The sequence below is a fragment of the Pithys albifrons genome, chromosome 16 (assembly GCF_047495875.1).
Source record: "Pithys albifrons albifrons isolate INPA30051 chromosome 16, PitAlb_v1, whole genome shotgun sequence".
In the NCBI taxonomy this organism is placed as follows: Eukaryota; Metazoa; Chordata; class Aves; order Passeriformes; family Thamnophilidae; genus Pithys; species Pithys albifrons.
Window position 1 is genome coordinate 12,014,863 of NC_092473.1, and position 21,916 is coordinate 12,036,778.

At 46.3% G+C, this 21,916-nt stretch overlaps 1 protein-coding gene across 5 annotated transcripts in view; it reads right to left on the reverse strand.

Annotated features, from left to right (window-relative positions):
- MAD1L1 (mitotic arrest deficient 1 like 1) overlaps positions 1-21,916 on the reverse strand; it is a 356,012-nt gene that overhangs the window by 35,613 nt on the left and 298,483 nt on the right. The window lies entirely within an intron of this gene.

Here is a 21,916-nt window from a genome sequence, read left to right on the forward strand (position 1 = left end):
AATGCTCCCTCCTCAGTCTCCCTCTGGTTCAGGGTCCCAGCATCCTGCTCCCACCCTGCAGCTGGTTCCCAGCTCCCTCTGCCCTGTCCCCTTGCGCTCGGTTGCACATTCCCAGGCACATGTCTCCTGCTCCTGAAGAGCCACAGCTGCAAACGCAGCAGTACCTGCCTGGAATTGAAAAGCTGGACATTACCACCCTGTCCAGCTCTGCTGAATTATCATTTTGCTATCACCTATTCCTCATTATCATGCAGTTTCTTACCACGTCTTGGCTTTCTTAATACATTCCCTCCCTTCCTGGCCCTGCTCCTCTCTCTCTCTCCTTCTTATTAAACATGGGCTAGATGCTATCGCTCAGTCCTGCTCGCTCGTCCCCCACCTTCCCTCTATTGATTGTTTCCAGGGAGCTCCCGCCGGCTGCTCCCCCAGCACCACGTTTGACCTTCCTTGGGATGAAATAAAGCACCAATGTCAGGTGACTCTCAGCAACACAGCAATGTGAAAGGGCCACTTCAGCTCACTCCCATTTCACAGACAGAGAGAAAAAGGTGGAAAACCTGGACAGAAAAGCTGCAAAAGGAAGAGATCAAAATACAGCATCTGAACTTAATGGCTCCTCCCTTGCATCACCAAAGCACAGCTCACTCCATGTATTTGCCACGCCCCAAACCACCTCCTTCTCTATTTTATGCAAATGGTGGAGCTTTTTAACTTGCCAGAGAGAAATCCTGGGAGGTTAATAACATCCTGCAAATTCATCATCACTTGAGCTGCCAAGGGCCTTGTAATGACCATCCCACATACTCCTGCAAGGATGACGTTGGCACTACACACAAATGGTCTCAGGAATCTTTGGTTTGACTTGCATTTATGTAGCTTTTTGATTTCTAATGCGTTCGGAGCAGAGCACGGGGAAGAAAAAAAGAAGAAAAAAGGAAAAAAAAAGAAAAAAGAAAAAAGATAAAAGCTTAAGAGTCACTTGGGTTTCTGCAAATCAGATGAGCTGGAGGGAAATACCCTGGCCATTCCATCAAAGGAGGGGCAGGAGCACAGCAGGGCAGTACAGAGCTGATGGCAGCCCAGCTCACTCACACTGCCGGGGTTGTGCAAAGAGCTCACACACAAAAGGAACAACTTTAAATAAAGATGAAGCGGATGCAGTGACATTGTTGCATGGCAAATCAAATCCACCTCCACCTCAGAGGTTACCAGAAGTGAGAGACCTTTCCAGTGGCCTTTCCCAGCCCTTCCATTTCTTACCAGCAGGTCTTTTCATACTCGTATCTGGTCTATTAACCCTTAAAGTTTCCCATTTCTCTCCTGCCATTTGCTATGTCCATGCACTTTGTTAACCCAATGCTGACCTCTCTGTTTCTTGCTCCACAAACCCTCTTTGTCACATCCACACTGAGGGCAGCCCTTGGTTTTCTCTTCTTTCAGTGAATTTTCCCCCTCCCACACTCAGCCATCATAATTTCTATGCCCATAATTGCCAGGTTTAGTTCTCATCTGTTTTTCCTCTTGGCTCTCTACTTAGACACCTCAAAGGCATCTCTCAAGCATTTCCTTAAATGTGGACTCTGCTTGGTGCTTTTGGGGCACTTTGAACTTGGAAGTGCTCAGCAAACCACAGTACCTTCATCTGTATGATTCCTCTGAGTTTCAGCTTCATGTGCACAGGGTGGACTGAACTCAGTGCACACAGCCTGGCTGTGAGACACAGACCCCTTGGATTGCTCCCTCCTCAAGGCTGAGGAAGCGACCAGGCAAACTCATGTTTTAGCTCTTTACCCTGTGATTCTGCTCTAAGTGCCTACAAATGCCAAATGTATGGATGCTACCAGAAACATTTAGTGGATCTGACAGACCCCACTGGGAAAATGCACAGCTGGCACCTTCTTAAGGCAGGAGAACCACCAGTACAAAGGCAACTTGCATCAGAGAAGAGCACAAATTAATATTAAAGACTTCTCTGCCAAGCAGCTTTAACCACCATGGGACACATTTAATCTCTTCCTAATGCACAGTCCCCTCTGCCTGTCACTCACTGGATAAGGCCATCTCATGACCAAGAGCATAAACTGCCACATGAATACAGAGCCTATGAAACCATCAGTGAAAAGTGATTTTGGACACCAGTGAGCTGCTCCACTGACCCCAACTCACAAGGATACCACCTGATAGCAACAACACATATTTCCAAGCCTTTAAGCTACAAGTCACTTGGTTCCAGTCTATGCTCTTTGAAGGAGGAAACTTCTGTAGGGAGCAAAGGGCAGAGTGGAACCCTGCAGCCTCCAGAAGGTGATTTTATCAAAGGTGGTAACTGAAGAGAGCTGCAGCCATTGTTACCTCATAGCTTGTAGAATTTAGAAAGGTATCCAGGTGACATTATATGATTTAAAAGTTAATTAAACTGAGTGATATAGTATAACAGCCCCAGGTGTTTATTTCAAGCTCGCCTGTTTCCACAGCACTTAGAAGGAATGAATGGGGCAGGGGGAAATCTAATAAAAAATCTTTGGAGTGTTGCATTAAGAAGTAATCACACCATTAAATCATTCTGGTTCTGGAGCACTTCTAATACCTTCAAATCCTGGCAATTCTCTCCAGCTCAGGTTTGTTTCCATCGTCATGCTGTCCTCCTTCCCCGAGCTGGCACGTTTTTCCTTTTAAGAACCCCAGGAGAGAAGTGCACAGTCCAGCAGCCAGGGCTCTGTGCATCAGCTGTGCCGACAGCTATGCCTTTGCTGGAAGGAACTTCAGCTCCCTTCTGAGCACTAATGGACCAGCTGGACCAGCACCATCCCTTCTGCAGTGCTGCTGGGCTGGAAGGGAAACAACCCAGACCTGGGACACAGCTCTGGGTATGCAGTGAATGCTGACAAACCTTAGGAAAATCAAGAGTGGCGGGAATGCATAAGAGGTGGGACTAGGGAGGAGCAGAAGGAAAAGGAGGAAAGACCTTTCAAAAAATGGAAAGTTTTTTGCTCAAAGAAATTTTAGACGGATGATGCAATGGTAGGAAATTGTCTAGGAAGACTGGAGTAGAACAGCTTCTTTTGCTTCTCAGTAAGTCTGCCAGAATGGGAAAGTCTCCTTCATGGGCCCTAAGACCAAACTGAGGGCCCATGAAGATGTCTTTTGTAGGACATCTGTCCCACATGCCTGATAATTACCTGACACCAACAGCTTGCTGATTCTCCTCCTTATCAGAGTTCATTACCTGTTCTCCCATAGATAGAAAAATCTTCTAAAGCTTTTGATTTTCAGACTTGAAGATGTGTGAATCCCTAGACAAGCACCATCTCTACACAGCATAAAACCAAGAGAGGAAGTATTTGAGCAAAAGCAGGGAGATGGAAGTTGTAGGAGTCAAAGATGGGGAAAAAAGAAAGAAAAGAGATTTCAGTATCATCAGTGTCACCAAAGGCCCTGAGATATCTCAAAGGCATCAAGTCTAGGAAAGTTCCTCTGTATTCTGAGGAAAAGTCCACTTTTCTGTAATTCTTCAGGTTAATGAATGACTCCCTCTTCTCCCTACAGCCTCTCTCGTTACCAATTCTCATGCAGCATTGCCAGAGCCTCCTTTCACTATTAATACCACTCACTGTGAAATGTAATTACCAGCTCTATCACAAAGCGTCAGGCACATTTATCCACTGTACACACTCGCTGACTCCAGATCACATCAGTCACTGGTTGGCTTGTTCTGACAATGCTGTCCAAAGGAAAAAGTGTCTGCACAGGCTCCCAGCTAACTTGGGCCACTTCAGTGGAGCCTGAAACTGTTCTGGGGGTCCAAAATGGGTTCAATAACCAAACACAGAAACAAAAAGCAAAGCGATACTTAATTTAATACAGACTCATAATTTAAATCGAAAGGAATGAACGATGACAGGCAGAGTGAAGTGTTTGGCTGGAGAAGATGGATGAGTAAATGCTCTAGAAAGCAATTCGAAATGATGGAGTGAAATTAATGGCTCCCTCCTCCAGGCTGACACAAGCAGAATCCCCCCTTTGCTTTATGCTTTAACTCTCCTCATTATGTTTTGATTAAAACCAATACAAAAGAGCTCACTTACTGTCCCTTGCTCGTGGCTTTCTTCTCCTGCCTCCCTCTTTACATCTCTTTGCAGCTATTTCCAGCAAGCACACAGGATACCCAGAATTCACATTGCTCAACCCTTTGTCATTTGGTGAAGCTGCAACTCTCACAAAGAGCAGGGACTCAGGCAGACATACCAGCTTTAGCTTTATTTAAAAATCCTACTAGTTAGAAGAGAAAATAATATACATTCTTACTGATATCCAAGAGATTCTTACATTAAATGTTTCCAATTCCATGGGGCTGGAGGCAGCCTTTCCTGTTCTGTCTGAATATCAAGTATGTGCTTTGAAGGTGGTATCTTCATTGCACTCAGTATTCTTGGAGCTGTTTAAAAGCACACAGCCTATGCCTGTAATGGGGATCAGATAAAAGCTGAATTTTATTTACTGGTTGAGTGTTACCATGGGCTATGAACACTGAAATAAAACCCGAGAAATGCAACTCAAAGTACTGCTAACAAAATAAAAAAAGAATTATCAGCATACTTGAAGTGGAACTGAAAGAGGATTAGTTGTGTTAACTGCTTATCTGTGGCTGAGTCTCCAGTGTTTAGACTCTGGTGTCTAAAGCCAGCTAATGATCTGCACCCCAGTGCCCAGTGCTTCCCTGGGCAGAGCCAGGGGAAAGATGCCTGTGAGAAACAAAAGTATTTTAGAGTTTTCTTCTTAAGAAAAAAAAAATGAAAACAGGAAAGGAGAACTTGCAAAAAACTTTCATGTTCTAAAAAAACAGAGGATTAAACTGCCACAGATGAGGAAGGAAATGAGGTGGGCGTCTTTCAATTAAAATAAAGCACCACAGTGCGACCTGCCACGGCATGTTGGCCCCAGGTACACTTCACAGCAACACCCCCAGCAAATCTCTGTGCTCCTGAGAGCATGACAGCACTTCCTGGAGCCTGGGTGGATCCAATGTGCCTCTTTCCACCTCACTGTGCTCCTCAATTCCAACCAAATGCAACTGGTGGGGGAGAGGAGAAGGAAACAGCTGAACTTCAAACCTTTCCCACGCTCTCACCATTTTGGTGTCTCTTTCAATAATGATGGATTTGTGGATCATCATCTTCTAATCTCACACAATAACGATATTTCCTGCTTTGATTCAAGCCTTTTTAAGCATGATAGTGGCAGATGGCAGGCTATTACACAGCATGGCCACACAGCAATGGGAGCAGGAAGGATTATTCACAAAAATAGTGACTCTTCAAAATCAAAAAGGTGAGGGCCCATAGAAGAGCTATGGTTTTATTTTTACACCTCAAGTCTGTTATTTGAATGCATTATGAATGCTGTAAATATACCCAATGGATATAATGAAAATACATTATTAATTGACACTTATTATTAATGAACTTATAAATTCACAAGTGATGGAGCCATGACAGTTGAGGGAAAGGTCATGAATAATAACTGGAGATGAATAATATATGCACAGTTAGCTCACAGGATACTATGTCCATGTGACTGTAGTGCCTCATGTTTATTTAACTGGGCAGTGCATTGACATTTTATTCTCTGCTAGATAATAGCAGAAAGAATTACAGGGACTATAATCTCTATTAATTCAACATAACAGATTACAATGGACAGCTGATCTTTCTGCAGGGATGTTTCCGCATCCTAACTAATCCTAAAATGCCGGGATCCCCCTCTCTCCTCCATCACTCTCTTCCTCCGTGACATCTTGCTGGCACATAGAGAATGTCAGACCTAGACAGAGCCACAGCAGACCCAGAGACAAACTCACGACTGGCTCCTGTGGCACGTGAGGGTGACTCAGATCGGTGGAGACATGCTGAAATCTCTGGAGGTGTCTCAGTGTGACAGACAGGGGAAGGCAAGCCTTGTGCTGTGTGCACATACAGACAAATTTGTTTTGGTTCCATCTGTTAGGACTAATTTGTTAATTATTAAATAGATAATTTATCATCTCTGCTTGCTTGATCGGTGTTTATTACCCACAGTCTGAGGCAAAGAGAGTGCTGTGTGAATAAAGATGGGATTAATTAATAACGAAAAGTTCAGGCAGCTGCAAACTTGCAGTGGCTGCTTCCAGTCCTTCTCTATTCCTGAAGAAAAAGGAGGCTGGGGGAGGGCAAAAGCATCAGGAATTCAAGTCTTTGGATGTCATATTTCCTCCTTTCCTCACAAATTAACCACTGCTGGATGATGAAAAGCAAACTCTCTCTCTTAAGACTTCACCTCAGCACTTTCCAATCAATTGCTCTTAGGCTGGATCCAGACACACTGTGAATCACAAAGTGTGAACAACTGGTTTTCCAGGTAAGCATCACTGGGTCATCCTCCACCCCATGGAGGACAGTCACTGTCTCTTGGCCACTCCCAGTCAGGAGATCTATAAATCAGAGCCAAAGCAAAGTAGATCATCCACGTGGGGCTTGGGCTGGGGACCCTGGCTCTGCCTTTCCTTTCACAGCCGCTGATCCATTGATGCCCATGCTCCTCTCCAGGCCCTCCCATACTGAAAGATTCATGCTTTTGTGAGGCTTCTTCAGCAGCTACTCCCTCCTCGTTGCTTTAGTATTAGAAATCTGCACTTGTCATTCCTTGAATGGAGTCTCAAGACAGGCAGAATAACCAATGCTATACTAAGAGGTGGCAACAGCAGGAAGCAAGAAGCTTTCAGGAACATCCTGAAACACTGAACCTTGAAAGGCACACCTCTATTCCACCTTCTTTCAATACTGAAAGGTGTGCAAACAGTAAAATTCCAAGAGGAATGTCAAGGCAGAAAAAAAAAATCCTCCTAAATATGCCAGCTTATGCAACAGGCCACAGGCAAAATGAACACCAATCTGCCTAAATTTACAGGAAAGATCCTGAAATTCAGCAATATTGAGCTGCTGAAAAAAAGAGAAAATTATTCACATGCTATCAGCTGATGCTACAATCACACACATAGGGGATAAATTCCAAGGACCCCACTATCCCACTTGCCAGCTGTTCAGTCTTCTAAATGCATCCAGGGAAATCAAAGGAAGAGAGGGCAAGTTATTTGATGGAAGACACTTTTAAGGTTAAGAGACACATCACAAACAGCAATCATGCCTCCAGATATGCAGTCAGAAAAAAAGATACATCATGTTTGGTTCATGGTAGGAAAAGACCTTCCTCATAAAACTTACTCAGACAGATCTTTAGGGAACTTTTGGTTACCTGTTGCTCTGCTGCACCTCTGTGTCGCTGCATCTTCACTTCCTCAACTGCTCATGATCAATTTAACAAGTATTTTGTACAAACAAAAGTTTTCTTGCTAAATAAATTAATTATGACAGAGTAAACAAAAACTTCTTAAAAATGCATGTTTTTAGGTGATTGCATCTTTAATTGGCTGGTTTAACATTTGAAATTTGATTTAATCTTCAATTTGATTATCCTCACTGCAGGGCCCGGCTGCCAGAGACACAAATGAGTGCTGAAGCCTCTGGTGCTCTCCATCCAACTCACAGAGGAGCCAGCTCCACACTGTGGCCTTTCTCCAGGCCCCTTCCCTCTTTTACTATTCTTATTTAAGAAGAGAATATCAAATTCAGGCCAACAGCAGACATATGTTTCCTAGCACTCCATTAGTAATTCTTTAAATGAGACGGTGCTCTGGAGCCCCAAGCATTAATCCTAGCTTGGATAACTTCTTTCCCTAATTGTCTGAATGAAATCTCCACACCACCCCAACTGTCCTTACCCATAGAACAAGCAAGGATAACAAGCAGCCAGTAAGGTATGCCAGTGAGTGGATAAATTATGTTTGGGAATTGCTTGAAAGATGACTGCTACGAGCTGGGACAAACAAAGCCGCTGCATTGTCAGTTCTGTGACAGAATCCACATGGTATGATGAGTCTGATGAGATGACAGCATCTCCAGCTGCCTCTGGAAAACCCTACCTGGTGGGTATGCAGCCTGATCCCTACAGAAATACAGGAAAGCCATTTTTTTTCCAGCAGAATTACCAAGGTTTCAGTAAATGTTGCCACAGAGTTCTCTCTCCTGTTTCAGAAGAGCCTTTTTCACTATCCTACTACTTTGCAGTACCAGTATTTGCACTCTCAGGTGCTCTGCTCATCAGCACTATCCCTGATTTCTCATAGGTTCACAAATTGCGGAGCTCAAAAGAACCATAAGAATCAGCCAATCTAAAAACTGATGAAAAGCACAAGCTGGTGAATTAAGCAAAGCAGTTCCTGCATCAAGCTCATAATTACCAGCTGACTTAGAACATTTCTTGTACAAGAATATCCCATCTTCATTTAGACACTTCAAAGTGATGGCGAATCCCCCACATACTGAGATAAATAGTTCCAATGGCTAATTACCCCTGTTGTAACAAAAGCATTTCCTTATTTCTAATCTTTTCTGGTTTCTACTTCCAGTATTTGATCTTGTAATGTTTTTGTCCGACAGATTAAAGAGCTCTTCAGTAGCCAAACTCTCCTTCCCTTATAGGAACTCAGACTATGATCAAGCTATTTATTAACATAGTCTTTGTTAAGTTAATTAGGAGATTCTCCAGCCTCTCACTGGTTTTAGATCTTGAGGTAAGGCAGGAGAAAGAGACTGGCCCCCAAAGATTTCCCCTCTTTTCGGATAAAACAGGTTAAAATAATGCTGTGATAAACCAGAGGTGTATGTACCACTGTGCTTTATGTTGTCCATCCCACCTTCATGTCACCCATCCTGCCTCCTCTTGTCCTGGTACAGGCTGATGCAGGAGGTGACTCTGGAAGTTGGTTTCAAGCTGAATTTGTACATCTTGAAGATCACTGACCCTACCTCAATGGAGACAGAAAAGGAGGGATGCAAAGAATGAGATGAAGGTTATTTTGCTGGAAGACCCAAATAAACCATAATGTTTTTTGCCAAAAGGCTGTTTGTTAAATTTGCCCCTGTTATCCTCTATGAAGGCTCTTTACAAGCTCTTCTCTCCTCCCCAGGCTGCTTTGCTCTCTCCTGCCTGTGTGCCACATTACCTGGACAGTCATCTCTTCCCTTAATGCTGATGGGAACTCTTGGATCACTTCTCCCCTCTCCTCCTCCTTCTTTCACACGTTTCTTCTCTTCACTTTCTTCTTTGCCAAACTGCCTGAGAGTGCTTTCTCCCATCCCTTCCTCCTTTTGCTTCACATCTTCTCTGTGGGAGGACTCAGAGGTTGGTGTTCTCCTCTGCATACATACGATACCTCTTCTCAAATCCTGCTCTGAATAGGAGCTGGTTTTCTGCTCTGTCAATGAAGCTTTTTTGGTTCTCAGCCCTATGAGGTTACACAAACACATCTCCTATGTGAAACACCCCAAACCCAGGCACACCACATCCTCTTCTCCTTTCCAGCCCTTTGCAACACTTCTGTGCAGCTGCTCAGCCCTGCCACTCTTCTCACTGTCTTCCAAGCATCACTGTAAGCACACACACAAACCAATACAACTCCAGGGCAAAACTGCACTGCTACCAGTGGGATCTCCAAGCAGCAGCATCTTTCTGTGAGTCACGTGCTGGGAAAGGAAGATGGGAACAGCTGTGCTGTTGCCTCGAGACTGATTCCTCCATCCCTACACTGCTTCACAGTCACAGAAATGCTTCTCCTCAAGAAGTATCTCATTCTGACTTCTGCTAACCACTGGCTGACTTCATTCATCATTGATCATCTCCTCTCTGAGAACTGAAATGCTGCTGCAGGTGCATTTTGATTTGTGTTAAACTGAGTGGTGATTGGAGTTTTGTTCTGCTTTTGTTTAGTACTGAGCAGGGATGTACCAGTCACAACTGAGCAATATGCCACGGAGAAGATCTGGTGGAAGGGACAGTGAGCACCATGGTAGATACCTGGGGGGATGCAGTGAAAGAAATCCACTAAGAGGCAAATGTAAAAGTGGAACTACAAACCATTATCATAGTTGGTTAAAGCACGGCACTAACAATGTCAGGGTCATGGGTTCAATCCCTGTAGGGGCCATTCACTTGAGTCAGACTTGATGATCCTTGTGGGTCCCATCCAATTCAGAATATTCTGTGAAACAAACACTGACTTGACAAAAAGTGCTGGATCATTTAACAGCATCGTGCCCCTGCTGAATGAGTTCTAGGTGGAGGGAAGGAGGATCCACCTTGCTGCACTCAAGGAGAAAACAGTGGGAAGAGAGCAATCAAGGTGAGAGGCCTGGAAAGAGCTCACACTGTTTCCCTGTTATCCCAGTCTGATTTCTGTGAAGACAGACCTGGGAGAAAAGGTAGGTGTCACACCGGTGTAAGAAAAGCAGGGGAAAAATTGTCAGCAGACATTAGAGGATGAACTTAGAAAACATAATTCCTGCCTTCTGTTTATTTTCTCTATTGTCTTTAGCACCTTCTCTCACAAAACAATATCCAAGGCTCTGGGCACCACCCTCAGCAGAGCTCAGGAAACAGTGGGATCCCAGTTGCTCTCCATGGCTTTCTTCCCAGTAACTACTCACACAGTTTTCTCTCCCCACAAGCAGTAACAACCCTAAGCTCAGCACACACACGCTGATTCCTCCTGGTCTACTTGAGTCATTTAATTAGAGGCAAATTTAGTGCTGATGGGAAGGATCTAATGGCAAGCAGCAAAAAAGAAATAAGCCATCACAGAGGAAGTGTGATGAGAGAAGAAGAGAGCTGTGCTCAGCTGTACCATGAGGGGTGACATGCCCCAGTATCCCATAGACAGGGAAGGCTCAAGTCCCCTCCTCCTCAGATAAAAAAAGATTAGTGTGGTGGATCCTGGACTGCTGACAGCAAGACAGGCTGGGATGGTTTCTGTGTTGTTCCTGTATCTGTTCTTTAATAGGAACTAGATAAAGGGATAAAACACTTCCTGGAGAGAAAAACTACTGCTCAGTGTCAATGATTTTCTGTCACTTCTGGCCAGAACTCAGACTTGGCCTGGGGACCTCTGGGTGAAAAAGTCGGGTCTCTATTGACTTGTATTCTGGCAGTGCCAACACTGGCAGAAGACAACTTTTCCCATTAGTTTGGGTTATGATTTATTGGTAGAGGGGTTGAAGTTAATAAAATGAGCTCCTCCATCATCACCTCCCAGCGATTGTCTTGATGCTGTGATAATTTCACAAAGACAACCTGGGAAAACACTCAGAGCCCAGTCCCAGCGCAGCAGGAGGCTGGCAGATACATGTGTCCATGTCACTGCAGTTTGTAACTGGCTGTCATGGCTCTGGCAAAGGCACCTGCAGAGACAGAGTCTGTCCCAGGTGCAGGAAGAACCTGAAGTCCATGCTGGTGGCAAAGCCAAAGCTTGGCAAACTGAGCCCAGAGTCAAGGTAAATATGCAGGAAGCTGTTAAAAGAGTCAGCACATCTCCCATTGAGGCCTTTAGGCAATAGCAGCACTGGGAGAAGAGAGAAACATGCTCCTAAGAGTTGGTTCTGACCAGTTGTGAGAGCACTCTGGACATAAATTGTGATACATTAATGAGTCACAGCAGTCACATAACCTGTCGTTCAATCATTTCTTCCTCTCTAACAGCCCCTCTCGGAGATCTAATCTCAGTGAAATGCTGGAGGAGCCTCTCAAATGGTTGTGTTTTACTGCTGTCAGTCTATCACCAGTTTCTTATGCCAACGGGCCACAGGAGAATAATCTCTTACTTCAGAGATCAAAGTCCTGTATTAATGACCAGGAGCTGCCACTCACCCTGTGCACAGACGGCCTGAAAAACCTGCTGGTCTCCCCAGCTCAGAGCCTTGTTTGTTTATAGCAGCAGCATTAATCTGCTCGACGGCTTTCCAGTACAGGCAAGATCTATTATTTATTTAGTACCCAATATTTATTATTTATTTAGTGCCCAAAATGCAACAGGTATTTGTGGCAACATGACAGAGGCAGAATCACTTCCTTGAAAATCCTTCAGGCTGATAATAGAGGAAAACTCTAAAAGGAGATGAATGGGGCTGAATGGACAAGCAAAATGGGCTTGCAGAGATAAAGCACTCAATTGCTCCTCACTGTCCACACTCACAAAGCTGTTTTATAGACCTTTCTATATGCATGGAACACATGCAATGGGATGGCTCCTTTATTTTGATATACAATGCAAGACTGAAGAGAAAAAAGGTGGAAGTGGCTGTATGGACCCCAAAGAGGTGCAGAGTTGAGAAGCACAAGGAGACTGAAGTCTCTTTCAAGCTCTCCTTGGCCATGTTAACAATGTCCAGTTTTCCCCTAGATCCCCATGCAAAGCCAAAACCTGCCCCTCCTGCTGCTGCACTTCATGTTAGACTGGCTTATACAAACATTTGCCAGCTCTCATCCAGCTGTTGTGAAGCCCTCTTTCTCATATCCCAAAGATAAAACAGCATGGAAAACCAGCTAGAGAACTATTGATCCAGCACAGCCTTCCCCAGGGAACAATCCATGCTTTTGGACTTCATGAAAACAAAGATTTAGTCAGAAGCTAAAGATTTTTAAAATTTATGTGCTGAGAAGTGCTTCAGAAGAAATTCTTGACTACCTTTCTCTGTTTTCCATCAAGTCTTCAATCTGTAGCTTAACAGGCAACATACAAAGAGTTAAGGTAAGGTAGCCAAGAAAAACAAACTTGTTGGCATCACAGGTTTACATCCACTAGGCAGCATTCACACCTCCACCGGGAAACCATAAGGTATCTATGAACTGAAAACAGCTTCCCTGGGTTACAGCACGGGATTTCCAGGCACAGAGATGAGCCTTCAAGGGAAGGGAGGTGGTGCCTTTGGGCAGTCCTGCTCTGCTCTATGGGAAGACATGGCAGCACCACTCTGGGCTGCCTGTGTGTGGTCTGCACCCTGGCACTGCTCAGCAAGGTCACACTGTCACCAAGGAAATCAACATTTATGATTGTCTTTCAGGCAGCTCTATCATCTCTACCAGTCATCTGAGCACTTCCAAGGTTCATGTAAATACAATCTCTGTATGTGCTAAAAATAAAAGGATCTGAATTCAAAAAGCCAGAATAGGCTTTACCAGCAGCCAGAAGCACACATCTGGAAGGCACAAAATTAAATAACTTCAAAACTTGGGCTATTATAGTGGAGATGGACAATATTTCTATTTTAGGTTTACTGTCAGCATTACAGACCTCATGCAATCTGGCCTGGTTCTCCCTGTGGTCTATGACTGTCTGGTAAAAAGTACTTCAGAGAACACTATGTGCACTGAAGTCTTTGGTGACTGCTGGCTGAGAGCAGATCCAGCAGAAAGGGCTCAGAGGGGCCACCCCGCCTTGAATGTTTAGAAGCAAGAGGAAACATCATTAGGATGTGAACTGGCACGTTAACAACAGAGGTAGGTAAACCTGAAGGGTTTTGATTTTTCTAACAATAACCAGAATTATTACTGGGGTTTTTTGCCAAGGAATCTCCTCTTTGCAATGTTAACATGATCCTCCCATATTTCACTTCCCAGCAAGATTCCCACCACAGCTGCATCTTCCAGATGAGGAGCTGGGGAATGGGATGCTTTCGACACCAGAAGAACCTGCTCAGGACAGCCAACTTGCAGCCAGAGGCTGCTGTGCCTCTGCTCCGGATGTGTGCCAGTGGACTGACTCCACACAGCATAAACCCAGCACAAAGAGAGGCTGCTGTACATGAACAGAGCAGGAGGTTGTCCAAAGAAGGTGTTACTTCTGCTGGGATTAGGTGTTGTGCATGGAAAGCCACCTGGTGGGAAGGACCATGTGCCTGGCTCACGAGGTGCTCCCTCCCCTCTGCCACTGTTTCCATCACTGCTGGACTGGTTTCTGGCAACTGCCTCGCATTGGCCACTGCTCCATAGTAGCATCAACACCCCATTGCTTCCAGTTCCTCCACAATGATTCTCATTCATTTGTTCAGGTTGCCAAATGCCTACTGACCCTGTTGTCCTCCACCCTGCCCTCTCCACAGTCACCACAAGCAGCATGTCCTGACTCTGGGGACAGGCCCAAGATCAGTGATGTAAAGAGATCTGTGACTACGCTGCCACTTCCAACACTCTGCCTCTCAGCTTGTAGATAGAAAGAGGCAGAGGAGGAAGAATAATGAAACAGAAAAGAAAGTCATTGCTTGCAGAAATTGTGTTACTTCTGCTCCAAACATTAAACACAGCAGCCCACAGCACTCCCTTGGGGACCTACTCCAAATCCATACACACAAACCTGGACAGTTCCTGGATAAAAGCTTCCCTGTGTGGGTTTATTTCAGCTTTAATAAGCCCACTGCCTAACAGAGAGACTGAGCTAACAGAAGGCAAGGTTGGAGACTGCAGGCCTTAATGGATTTGAGGAGAGCTGGGGGATTGCTAGTGCCCACCATTGTGTGCTCTGCAGTCCCTCCAGCACAGCATCCTCTGCTCCCAGAGGACAGCCAGTCTCTGCTCTGAAAGGTCCTCTCCAGTAAGAGTGAAAGGATGTTGTGGCTGTACATACACCTCTCAGCCCTACAGAGGAGGGAGTGTAACAGGCACCGATGGTAGCACTTAATTCAGGTAACCATAATGCCAGGCAAAAATGAGTGTTTAGCTCTCTTGCTCCAAGAGAGCTGCATGACCTTTCCTGTGTGCCTGGAGATATTTAGCACTGCACAGTTTGGATAAAGAGGGTTTGTAGAAAGGGAAAGCAACAACAAAAATCCCAGTGGTCTACACTGACAAAAGCACACACAGGAGGCAGAAGAGCAGCAGAAGATTTTCATGCCTTGATGCAAAGACTGCATTTAAATAACACACAGCACCACATTTCCCTCCTGGCTCCTCTATGTTGCTTGTTGAAGGAAATCCATATGGTTACCCTGGCAGGAAGAATGTGACTCTGTGATTTCCACTGAGCTAATGGGAGCCAATAATGTTACCTATATCTTGGAGGACAGCGTTCCCACCCATCCCAATATTTGTCTAATAAAAGGTCAGCCCATTATATGGCATCTATTTGCAAAATTAAGAGCCTCTCTCCAGCAGCTAAATGCTTCCTTTAGATTTGGAATTACTGTAATTAAAGTTACATTGTGCTCGGATTGGTGCCAATCACTGCAGAGCGCCAGGCACGACCTGCCGTTCCCGGCGCCATGTGCCTGGGCGTCCCACTCCATTGGCTCCAGGGAATTAGCTGTCATTAACGAAGAGATGCACACTCCTTCGTGTTGTCAAACCGCAATCAAGCGGGTCACAGGTGAAGAATAAATACTTTCAGAACAAGCCCAATTACACCATTTACATTTCATTACAGAACCTGTTTAATCCACTGATGGGCTCCCAAGTTCTTCTGCCTAATAAACAGCATTTCAGAGGAATTAATAGGCCCTGCAAAACATGCTAATTATACTCTTTTGCATCACATTTGCAATATTGATTTTAAAGTTACCACTTCTCCCTCTCCACTTTCCTTTCCCAGCCCCAAAGCCTTAACTTTTGGCAAAGTACACTCAAACCAACCTAATTACTGGTGAGTTTAGAAGCTAATGCAGCTCGCTTGTCAAAGCCCAGTTCCAGTGAAGGCCAACATACAGGGAGGAATTTTCACATCCATAACTTGTGCAAGTTCCTCCAGACGACCACTGGAAACAGCTGCTGAATAGCAATTTGTTGTAGTTTGGGATTATTATGTAAATTCTCTCCCCTGCCACTTAACTGCCCAGGCCAGCGGTTGACAAAAGAAGTAGTTAACTGTGATCGCTGGGGTGGGGGCAGGTTTGTCTCTTTTGGTTTTTTTTTTTTTTTGGATATTCTCCTCAGTCTTGGCTCGGCGGAACGGGGGAGTGGGGGCTCCAAGGAGGCAGGCTGCCCTGCTGGTTACTGCTGGGGTTTTCCCTGGCTGTCTTGCCGCTGCCTACTTCGGATTACTTTTTTCCTGCCGTGCTGCTACCTGCCTTGGATTTGCTGCTGGTCGCTCGTACCTTTTCTGCTTCTTGGACGGGGAACACAAGGGAAAGAGACTGAGTCCATCTGAAAGCCCACTGCTCGTCTGTTTCGCTGGAGAGGGACTGAAACTCACTCTGCAGCCAGCGGGCTGTGACAAGGACACTTAAGTATAACCTTTTCTCCCGGAGGAAAACCTGCTGGGTTTTGTTGTTGTTGTTTTTTTTTTTTTTTCCTCTTATGGTGTTGGGGAAGTGGGTTGCACTAGTCTGTTTACATATATATATATATATATATATATATATAGCAGTTATCCTTCTTGTATTAAAATTCCTTTTCTTAAATTTGATAAAGAGTGGTGTGATTATTGAGGAGGAGGCCCCTCCCCTGCTTGTGGGTAAAACATTTTGGTTTTTCCCCTCAAACCGAGACATTTCTTGGCGCCCAACGTGTGGGGCTTGTAAACAAAGAAGGATAACTGCTATTTTGTGGCACCATGTGGGTCTTGAGCTTAGGGTTCATCAGGACCATCCTGTATAATATATTGGCTTTTTGTTGGTACAAATTCATGCCAAAAGGAGCGGCAGGTTTAAGTCTTATCAACAAATCAATGAGCAAAACTCAAATAGCCGCAATTATTATTGAGTTCTTACTCTGGATTTATGGTGCCATGAATTCGATGCCTTTGGATGTCATGTGGGTGGTGCTCTCCAGGCTGTTTTCCTGCCGCAACCTAAGCTGCTACCTCTGGGGATTCAGTGATAATAGTACGGACCCTTGGGAAGGAACAAAGGGGAATCTCTTCTCCCAACCCTTTGTCCATTCCCCATTCAAGTCTGCTACAACAGCTTTTGAGATGTTTAAATTCTCCCTGGATGCCAGAGATATCTTGCTCTTTATGGTTTTTCTGCAGGGTTGTATCCCTGCAGCTTACAGAATGTTTGAAGGTAGGGCCAGGGTTTTTCCAGAATGCATTCAGAAACCTAGCCCAGTGAAGGGGGAAAAGCGAGAGAATAAAACCCCTGATGCCACAGTGAAGGGAGAAAAGGATGAGGCTAAACCAGGAGGACAGGCCAAGCCTATGGAAGTTGCCCCTATTCAGAAAAGGAAATATAAGACCAAATTAGACCATCCAGCAGACGATGAGGGGGCTGCTGCACCTCCACAGCAAGCAGACCCAGAGCCTGAGATCATCACTGAGTCATTGTCATTTGATAATCTCCGTAGTTTGCGGAAAGACATTGCTCGACACCCGGGTGAGCCCATCCTGACTTGGTTGATCCGAGTTTGGGACCTTATGGGTGAAACCTTACAACTGGATGGTGCTGAAGCCAGGTTTTTGGGGGCTCTGGCCCAGGACGTGGCTATTGAACAGGTGTTCGTGAGGGAATCAAAGCCCCTTTCACTCTGGGCACGACTTCTAACGAGTGTAAGAGAGAAGTTTGTTTATAGAGAAATCCTGCAGGAACATCATATTAGGAAGACTTGGAAGACGATGGAAGAAGGAATTTTACGTCTGAGGGAGATGGCAATGATGGACGTGCTTTTTGGAAGAGGTGGGCAAGCCAATAATGACCCTGACAAGGTCAGATGCACACCACATATGTGGTGGGACCTTTCACGCTCGGGGCCAGCTGAATACACCGATTTCCTGGCATCCATGTATAGGGAAGAGAACCATGAAACAGTGGGCGCAGTAGCAAATAAGCTCCGGATATATGAAAGCATGACCCACAGCCCAATGCAGGCCCGTATTTCTGCTGTAGAGACATTGGTTGAGAGTCTCAAGACGCTGCCTGCAGAGGTAAAAGCGATCAGAGAGGAAATTAGGGAAAGTCTCCAAGTGGCACCAGTGCGAATGAGAACCTCTGAAGTCAGAGCCAGACGCCCCCCAGCCAGAGGAAGTGGACAGACCTCACGAACTGAGATGTGGTACTTCCTGGCCAAACATGGAGAAGACATGGGACGGTGGGATGGGAAACCCACCCGTGCCCTTGCAGCCCGAGTACAAGAACTGAAGGAGAATGGAAGAAGGTCAGTGAGAGTAAGTGCAGTCCCAGTTTCCCACGGGCAAGAATCTGACCCACAGGAGGGCACCTCCCAGGTGTACTCATCGAGAAAAGGTTCTGACCGCTATGACCAGGATCAGTGTTAGAGGGGCCCTGCCTCTAGCCAGGTAGAGGCACGGGACAACCGTGTCTATTGGACTGTGTGGATTCGATGGCCTGGTACATCAGACCCACAAAAGTATAAGGCTTTGGTTGATACTGGCGCTCAATGCACATTAATGCCATCAGGACATGTGGGCTCAGAAACTATTTCTATTTCTGGGGTGACAGGGGGATCTCAAGAGTTGACTGTGCTAGAAGCTGAAGTGAGCTTGACAGGGAGAGATTGGCAGAAACACCCCATTGTGACTGGTCCAGCCGCCCCATGTATCCTGGGCATTGACTACCTCAGGAATGGATATTTCAAGGACCCAAAGGGGCATAGATGGGCTTTTGGAATAGCCACTGTACAGACAGAAGGGATTGAACAATTGAACTCATTGCCAGGTCTCTCAGAAAGTCCTTCTGCTGTTGGACTGTTGAAAGTTGAGGAACAGCAAGTGCCAATTGCCACCACGACAGTGCACCGTCGGCAATACCGAACGAACCGTGATGCTGTGATCCCCATCCATAAGATGATCCGTGAACTGGAGAGCCAAGGGGTGGTCAGCAAAACCCACTCACCCTTCAACAGCCCCATCTGGCCTGTGCATAAGTCTGATGGAGAATGGAGATTGACTGTGGACTATCGTGGCTTGAATGAAGTTACCCCACCGCTGAGTGCCGCTGTGCCGGACATGCTGGAGCTCCAGTATGAACTGGAGTCCAGGGCAGCAAAGTGGTATGCCACTATTGACATTGCTAATGCGTTCTTCTCCATTCCTCTGGCACCAGAGTGCAGGCCACAGTTTGCTTTCACCTGGAGGGGCGTGCAGTACACCTGGAACCGACTACCCCAGGGGTGGAAACACAGTCCCACCATCTGTCATGGACTGATCCAGACTGCACTGGAGAAGGGTGAGGCTCCAGAACACCTGCAATACATTGATGACATCATTGTGTGGGGGGACACAGCAGAAGAGGTTTTTCAGAAAGGAGAGAAAATCATCCAGATCCTTTTGGGAGCTGGCTTTGCCATCAAACGGAGTAAGGTTAAGGGACCAGCCCAAGAGATCCAGTTCCTGGGAGTGAAGTGGCAGGATGGACGCCGTCAGATTCCAACAGAAGTCATCAATAAGATCACAGCAATGTCTCCACCTACCAGCAAAAAGGAAACACAAGCCTTCCTGGGTGCCATAGGGTTCTGGAGGATGCATATCCCAGCATACAGTCAGATCGTAAGCCCTCTCTACTTGGTAACCCGTAAGAAGAATGATTTCCACTGGGGCCCTGAGCAGCAACAAGCCTTTGACCAGATCAAGCATGAGATTGCTCAGGCTGTAGCCCTTGGACCAGTCAGGACAGGACCAGACATACAGAACATGCTCTACTCCGCCGCCGGGAATAATGGCCTGTCTTGGAGCCTTTGGCAGAAGGTGCCTGGTGAGACTCGAGGCCGACCACTTGGATTCTGGAGCCGAGGCTACAGAGGATCTGAAGCCAACTATACCCCCACAGAGAAAGAGATCCTAGCCGCCTATGAAGGAGTCCAAGCCGCCTCAGAGGTGATTGGCACAGAAGCACAGCTGTTTCTGGCACCTCGACTACCAGTGCTGAAGTGGATGTTGTCAGGACAGGCTGCCTCTACACATCACGCCACTGATGCTACCTGGAGCAAGTGGATTGCCCTGATTACGCAGCGCGCCCGTATAGGAAAATCAAATCGCCCTGGGATCCTGGAAATCATCACAAACTGGCCTGAAGGTGAAAATTTTGGTCTAGCAGATGAAGAGGAAGAGCAGGTGACACGTGCGGAAGAAGCTCCACCATACAATCAATTGCCAAAAGAGGAAATACGCTACGCCCTCTTCACCGATGGCTCCTGTCGCATTGTAGGGACTAATCGCAAATGGAAAGCAGCTGTATGGAGTCCCACCCGACAAGTTGCAGAAGCTACTGAAGGAGAAGGTGGGTCGAGTCAGTTTGCAGAGCTTAAAGCCGTGCAGTTGGCCCTGGACATTGCTGAACGAGAGAAATGGCCAAAGCTTTACCTCTACACCGACTCATGGATGGTGGCCAATGCTCTCTGGGGATGGTTAGACCGATGGAAGAAAACCAATTGGAAACGCAGAGGGAAACCCATCTGGGCTGCCGATATATGGCAAGATATTGCCACCCGAGTAGAGAAGCTGATTGTGAGAGTCCGCCACGTAGACGCACACGTGCCCAAAAATCGGGCCAATGAGGAACATCTCAACAACCAACAGGCAGACCGAGCTGCGCAAGTGAAAGTATCACAGACAGATCTGGACTGGCAGCACAAGGGAGAGCTGTTCTTGGCTCGATGGGCCCATGATGCCTCGGGCCATCAGGGCAGAGATGCCACTTATAAATGGGCACGAGACCGAGGGGTGGATTTAACCATGGACATTATCTCTCAGGTTATCCACAACTGTGAGACATGTGCTGCCATTAAGCAGGCTAAGAGAGTGAAGCCCCTGTGGTATGGTGGACGCTGGGATAAGTATAAGTACGGGGAGGCCTGGCAGGTTGACTACATCACACTGCCACAGACCCGCCAAGGCAAGCGCTATGTGCTCACCATGGTGGAAGCAACCACAGGGTGGCTGGAGACACACCCAGTGCCTCACGCCACTGCTCGGAACACCATCCTAGGCCTGGAAAAACAAGTGCTGTGGCGACATGGCACCCCAGAACGAATTGAGTCAGATAATGGAACTCATTTCAAAAACAGCTTAGTTGCTACCTGGGCGAGAGAACATGGCATTGAGTGGGTGTATCATATCCCCTACCATGCACCAGCTGCCGGGAAAGTTGAGCGGTGTAATGGACTGTTGAAAACCACTTTGAAGGCGTTGGGTGGAGGGACTTTCAAACACTGGGATCAACACTTAGCAAAGGCTACATGGCTAGTCAACACTAGAGGCTCTGTCAATCGAGCCGGCCCTGCCCAATCAGAACCCCTTCACACTGTAGATGGAGACAAAGTCCCTGTAATACACCTGAGAGGTATGCTAGGGAAAACAGTCTGGATCAACCCTGCCTCAGGCAAAGGCAAACCCATTCGTGGGGTTGTCTTTGCTCAAGGATCTGGTTCCACCTGGTGGGTGATGCAGGAAGATGGAGAGACACGATGTGTACCTCAAGGGGAACTTATCTCTGGGTAAACGACTCATATTACTGTATTTGTAAACACTTAATTATTTGAAAGAAAATTTAAGTTTAATGTAGAGTATCGGCATGGAAGAGAATTTAGGGGTGGATAATGTTGTAGTTTGGGATTATTATGTAAATTCTCTCCCCTGCCACTTAACTGCCCAGGCCAGCGGTTGACAAAAGAAGTAGTTAACTGTGATCGCTGGGGTGGGGGCAGGTTTGTCTCTTTTGGTTTTTTTTTTTTTTGGATATTCTCCTCAGTCTTGGCTCGGCGGAACGGGGGAGTGGGGGCTCCAAGGAGGCAGGCTGCCCTGCTGGTTACTGCTGGGGTTTTCCCTGGCTGTCTTGCCGCTGCCTACTTCGGATTACTTTTTTCCTGCCGTGCTGCTACCTGCCTTGGATTTGCTGCTGGTCGCTCGTACCTTTTCTGCTTCTTGGACGGGGAACACAAGGGAAAGAGACTGAGTCCATCTGAAAGCCCACTGCTCGTCTGTTTCGCTGGAGAGGGACTGAAACTCACTCTGCAGCCAGCGGGCTGTGACAAGGACACTTAAGTATAACCTTTTCTCCCGGAGGAAAACCTGCTGGGTTTTGTTGTTGTTGTTTTTTTTTTTTTTCCTCTT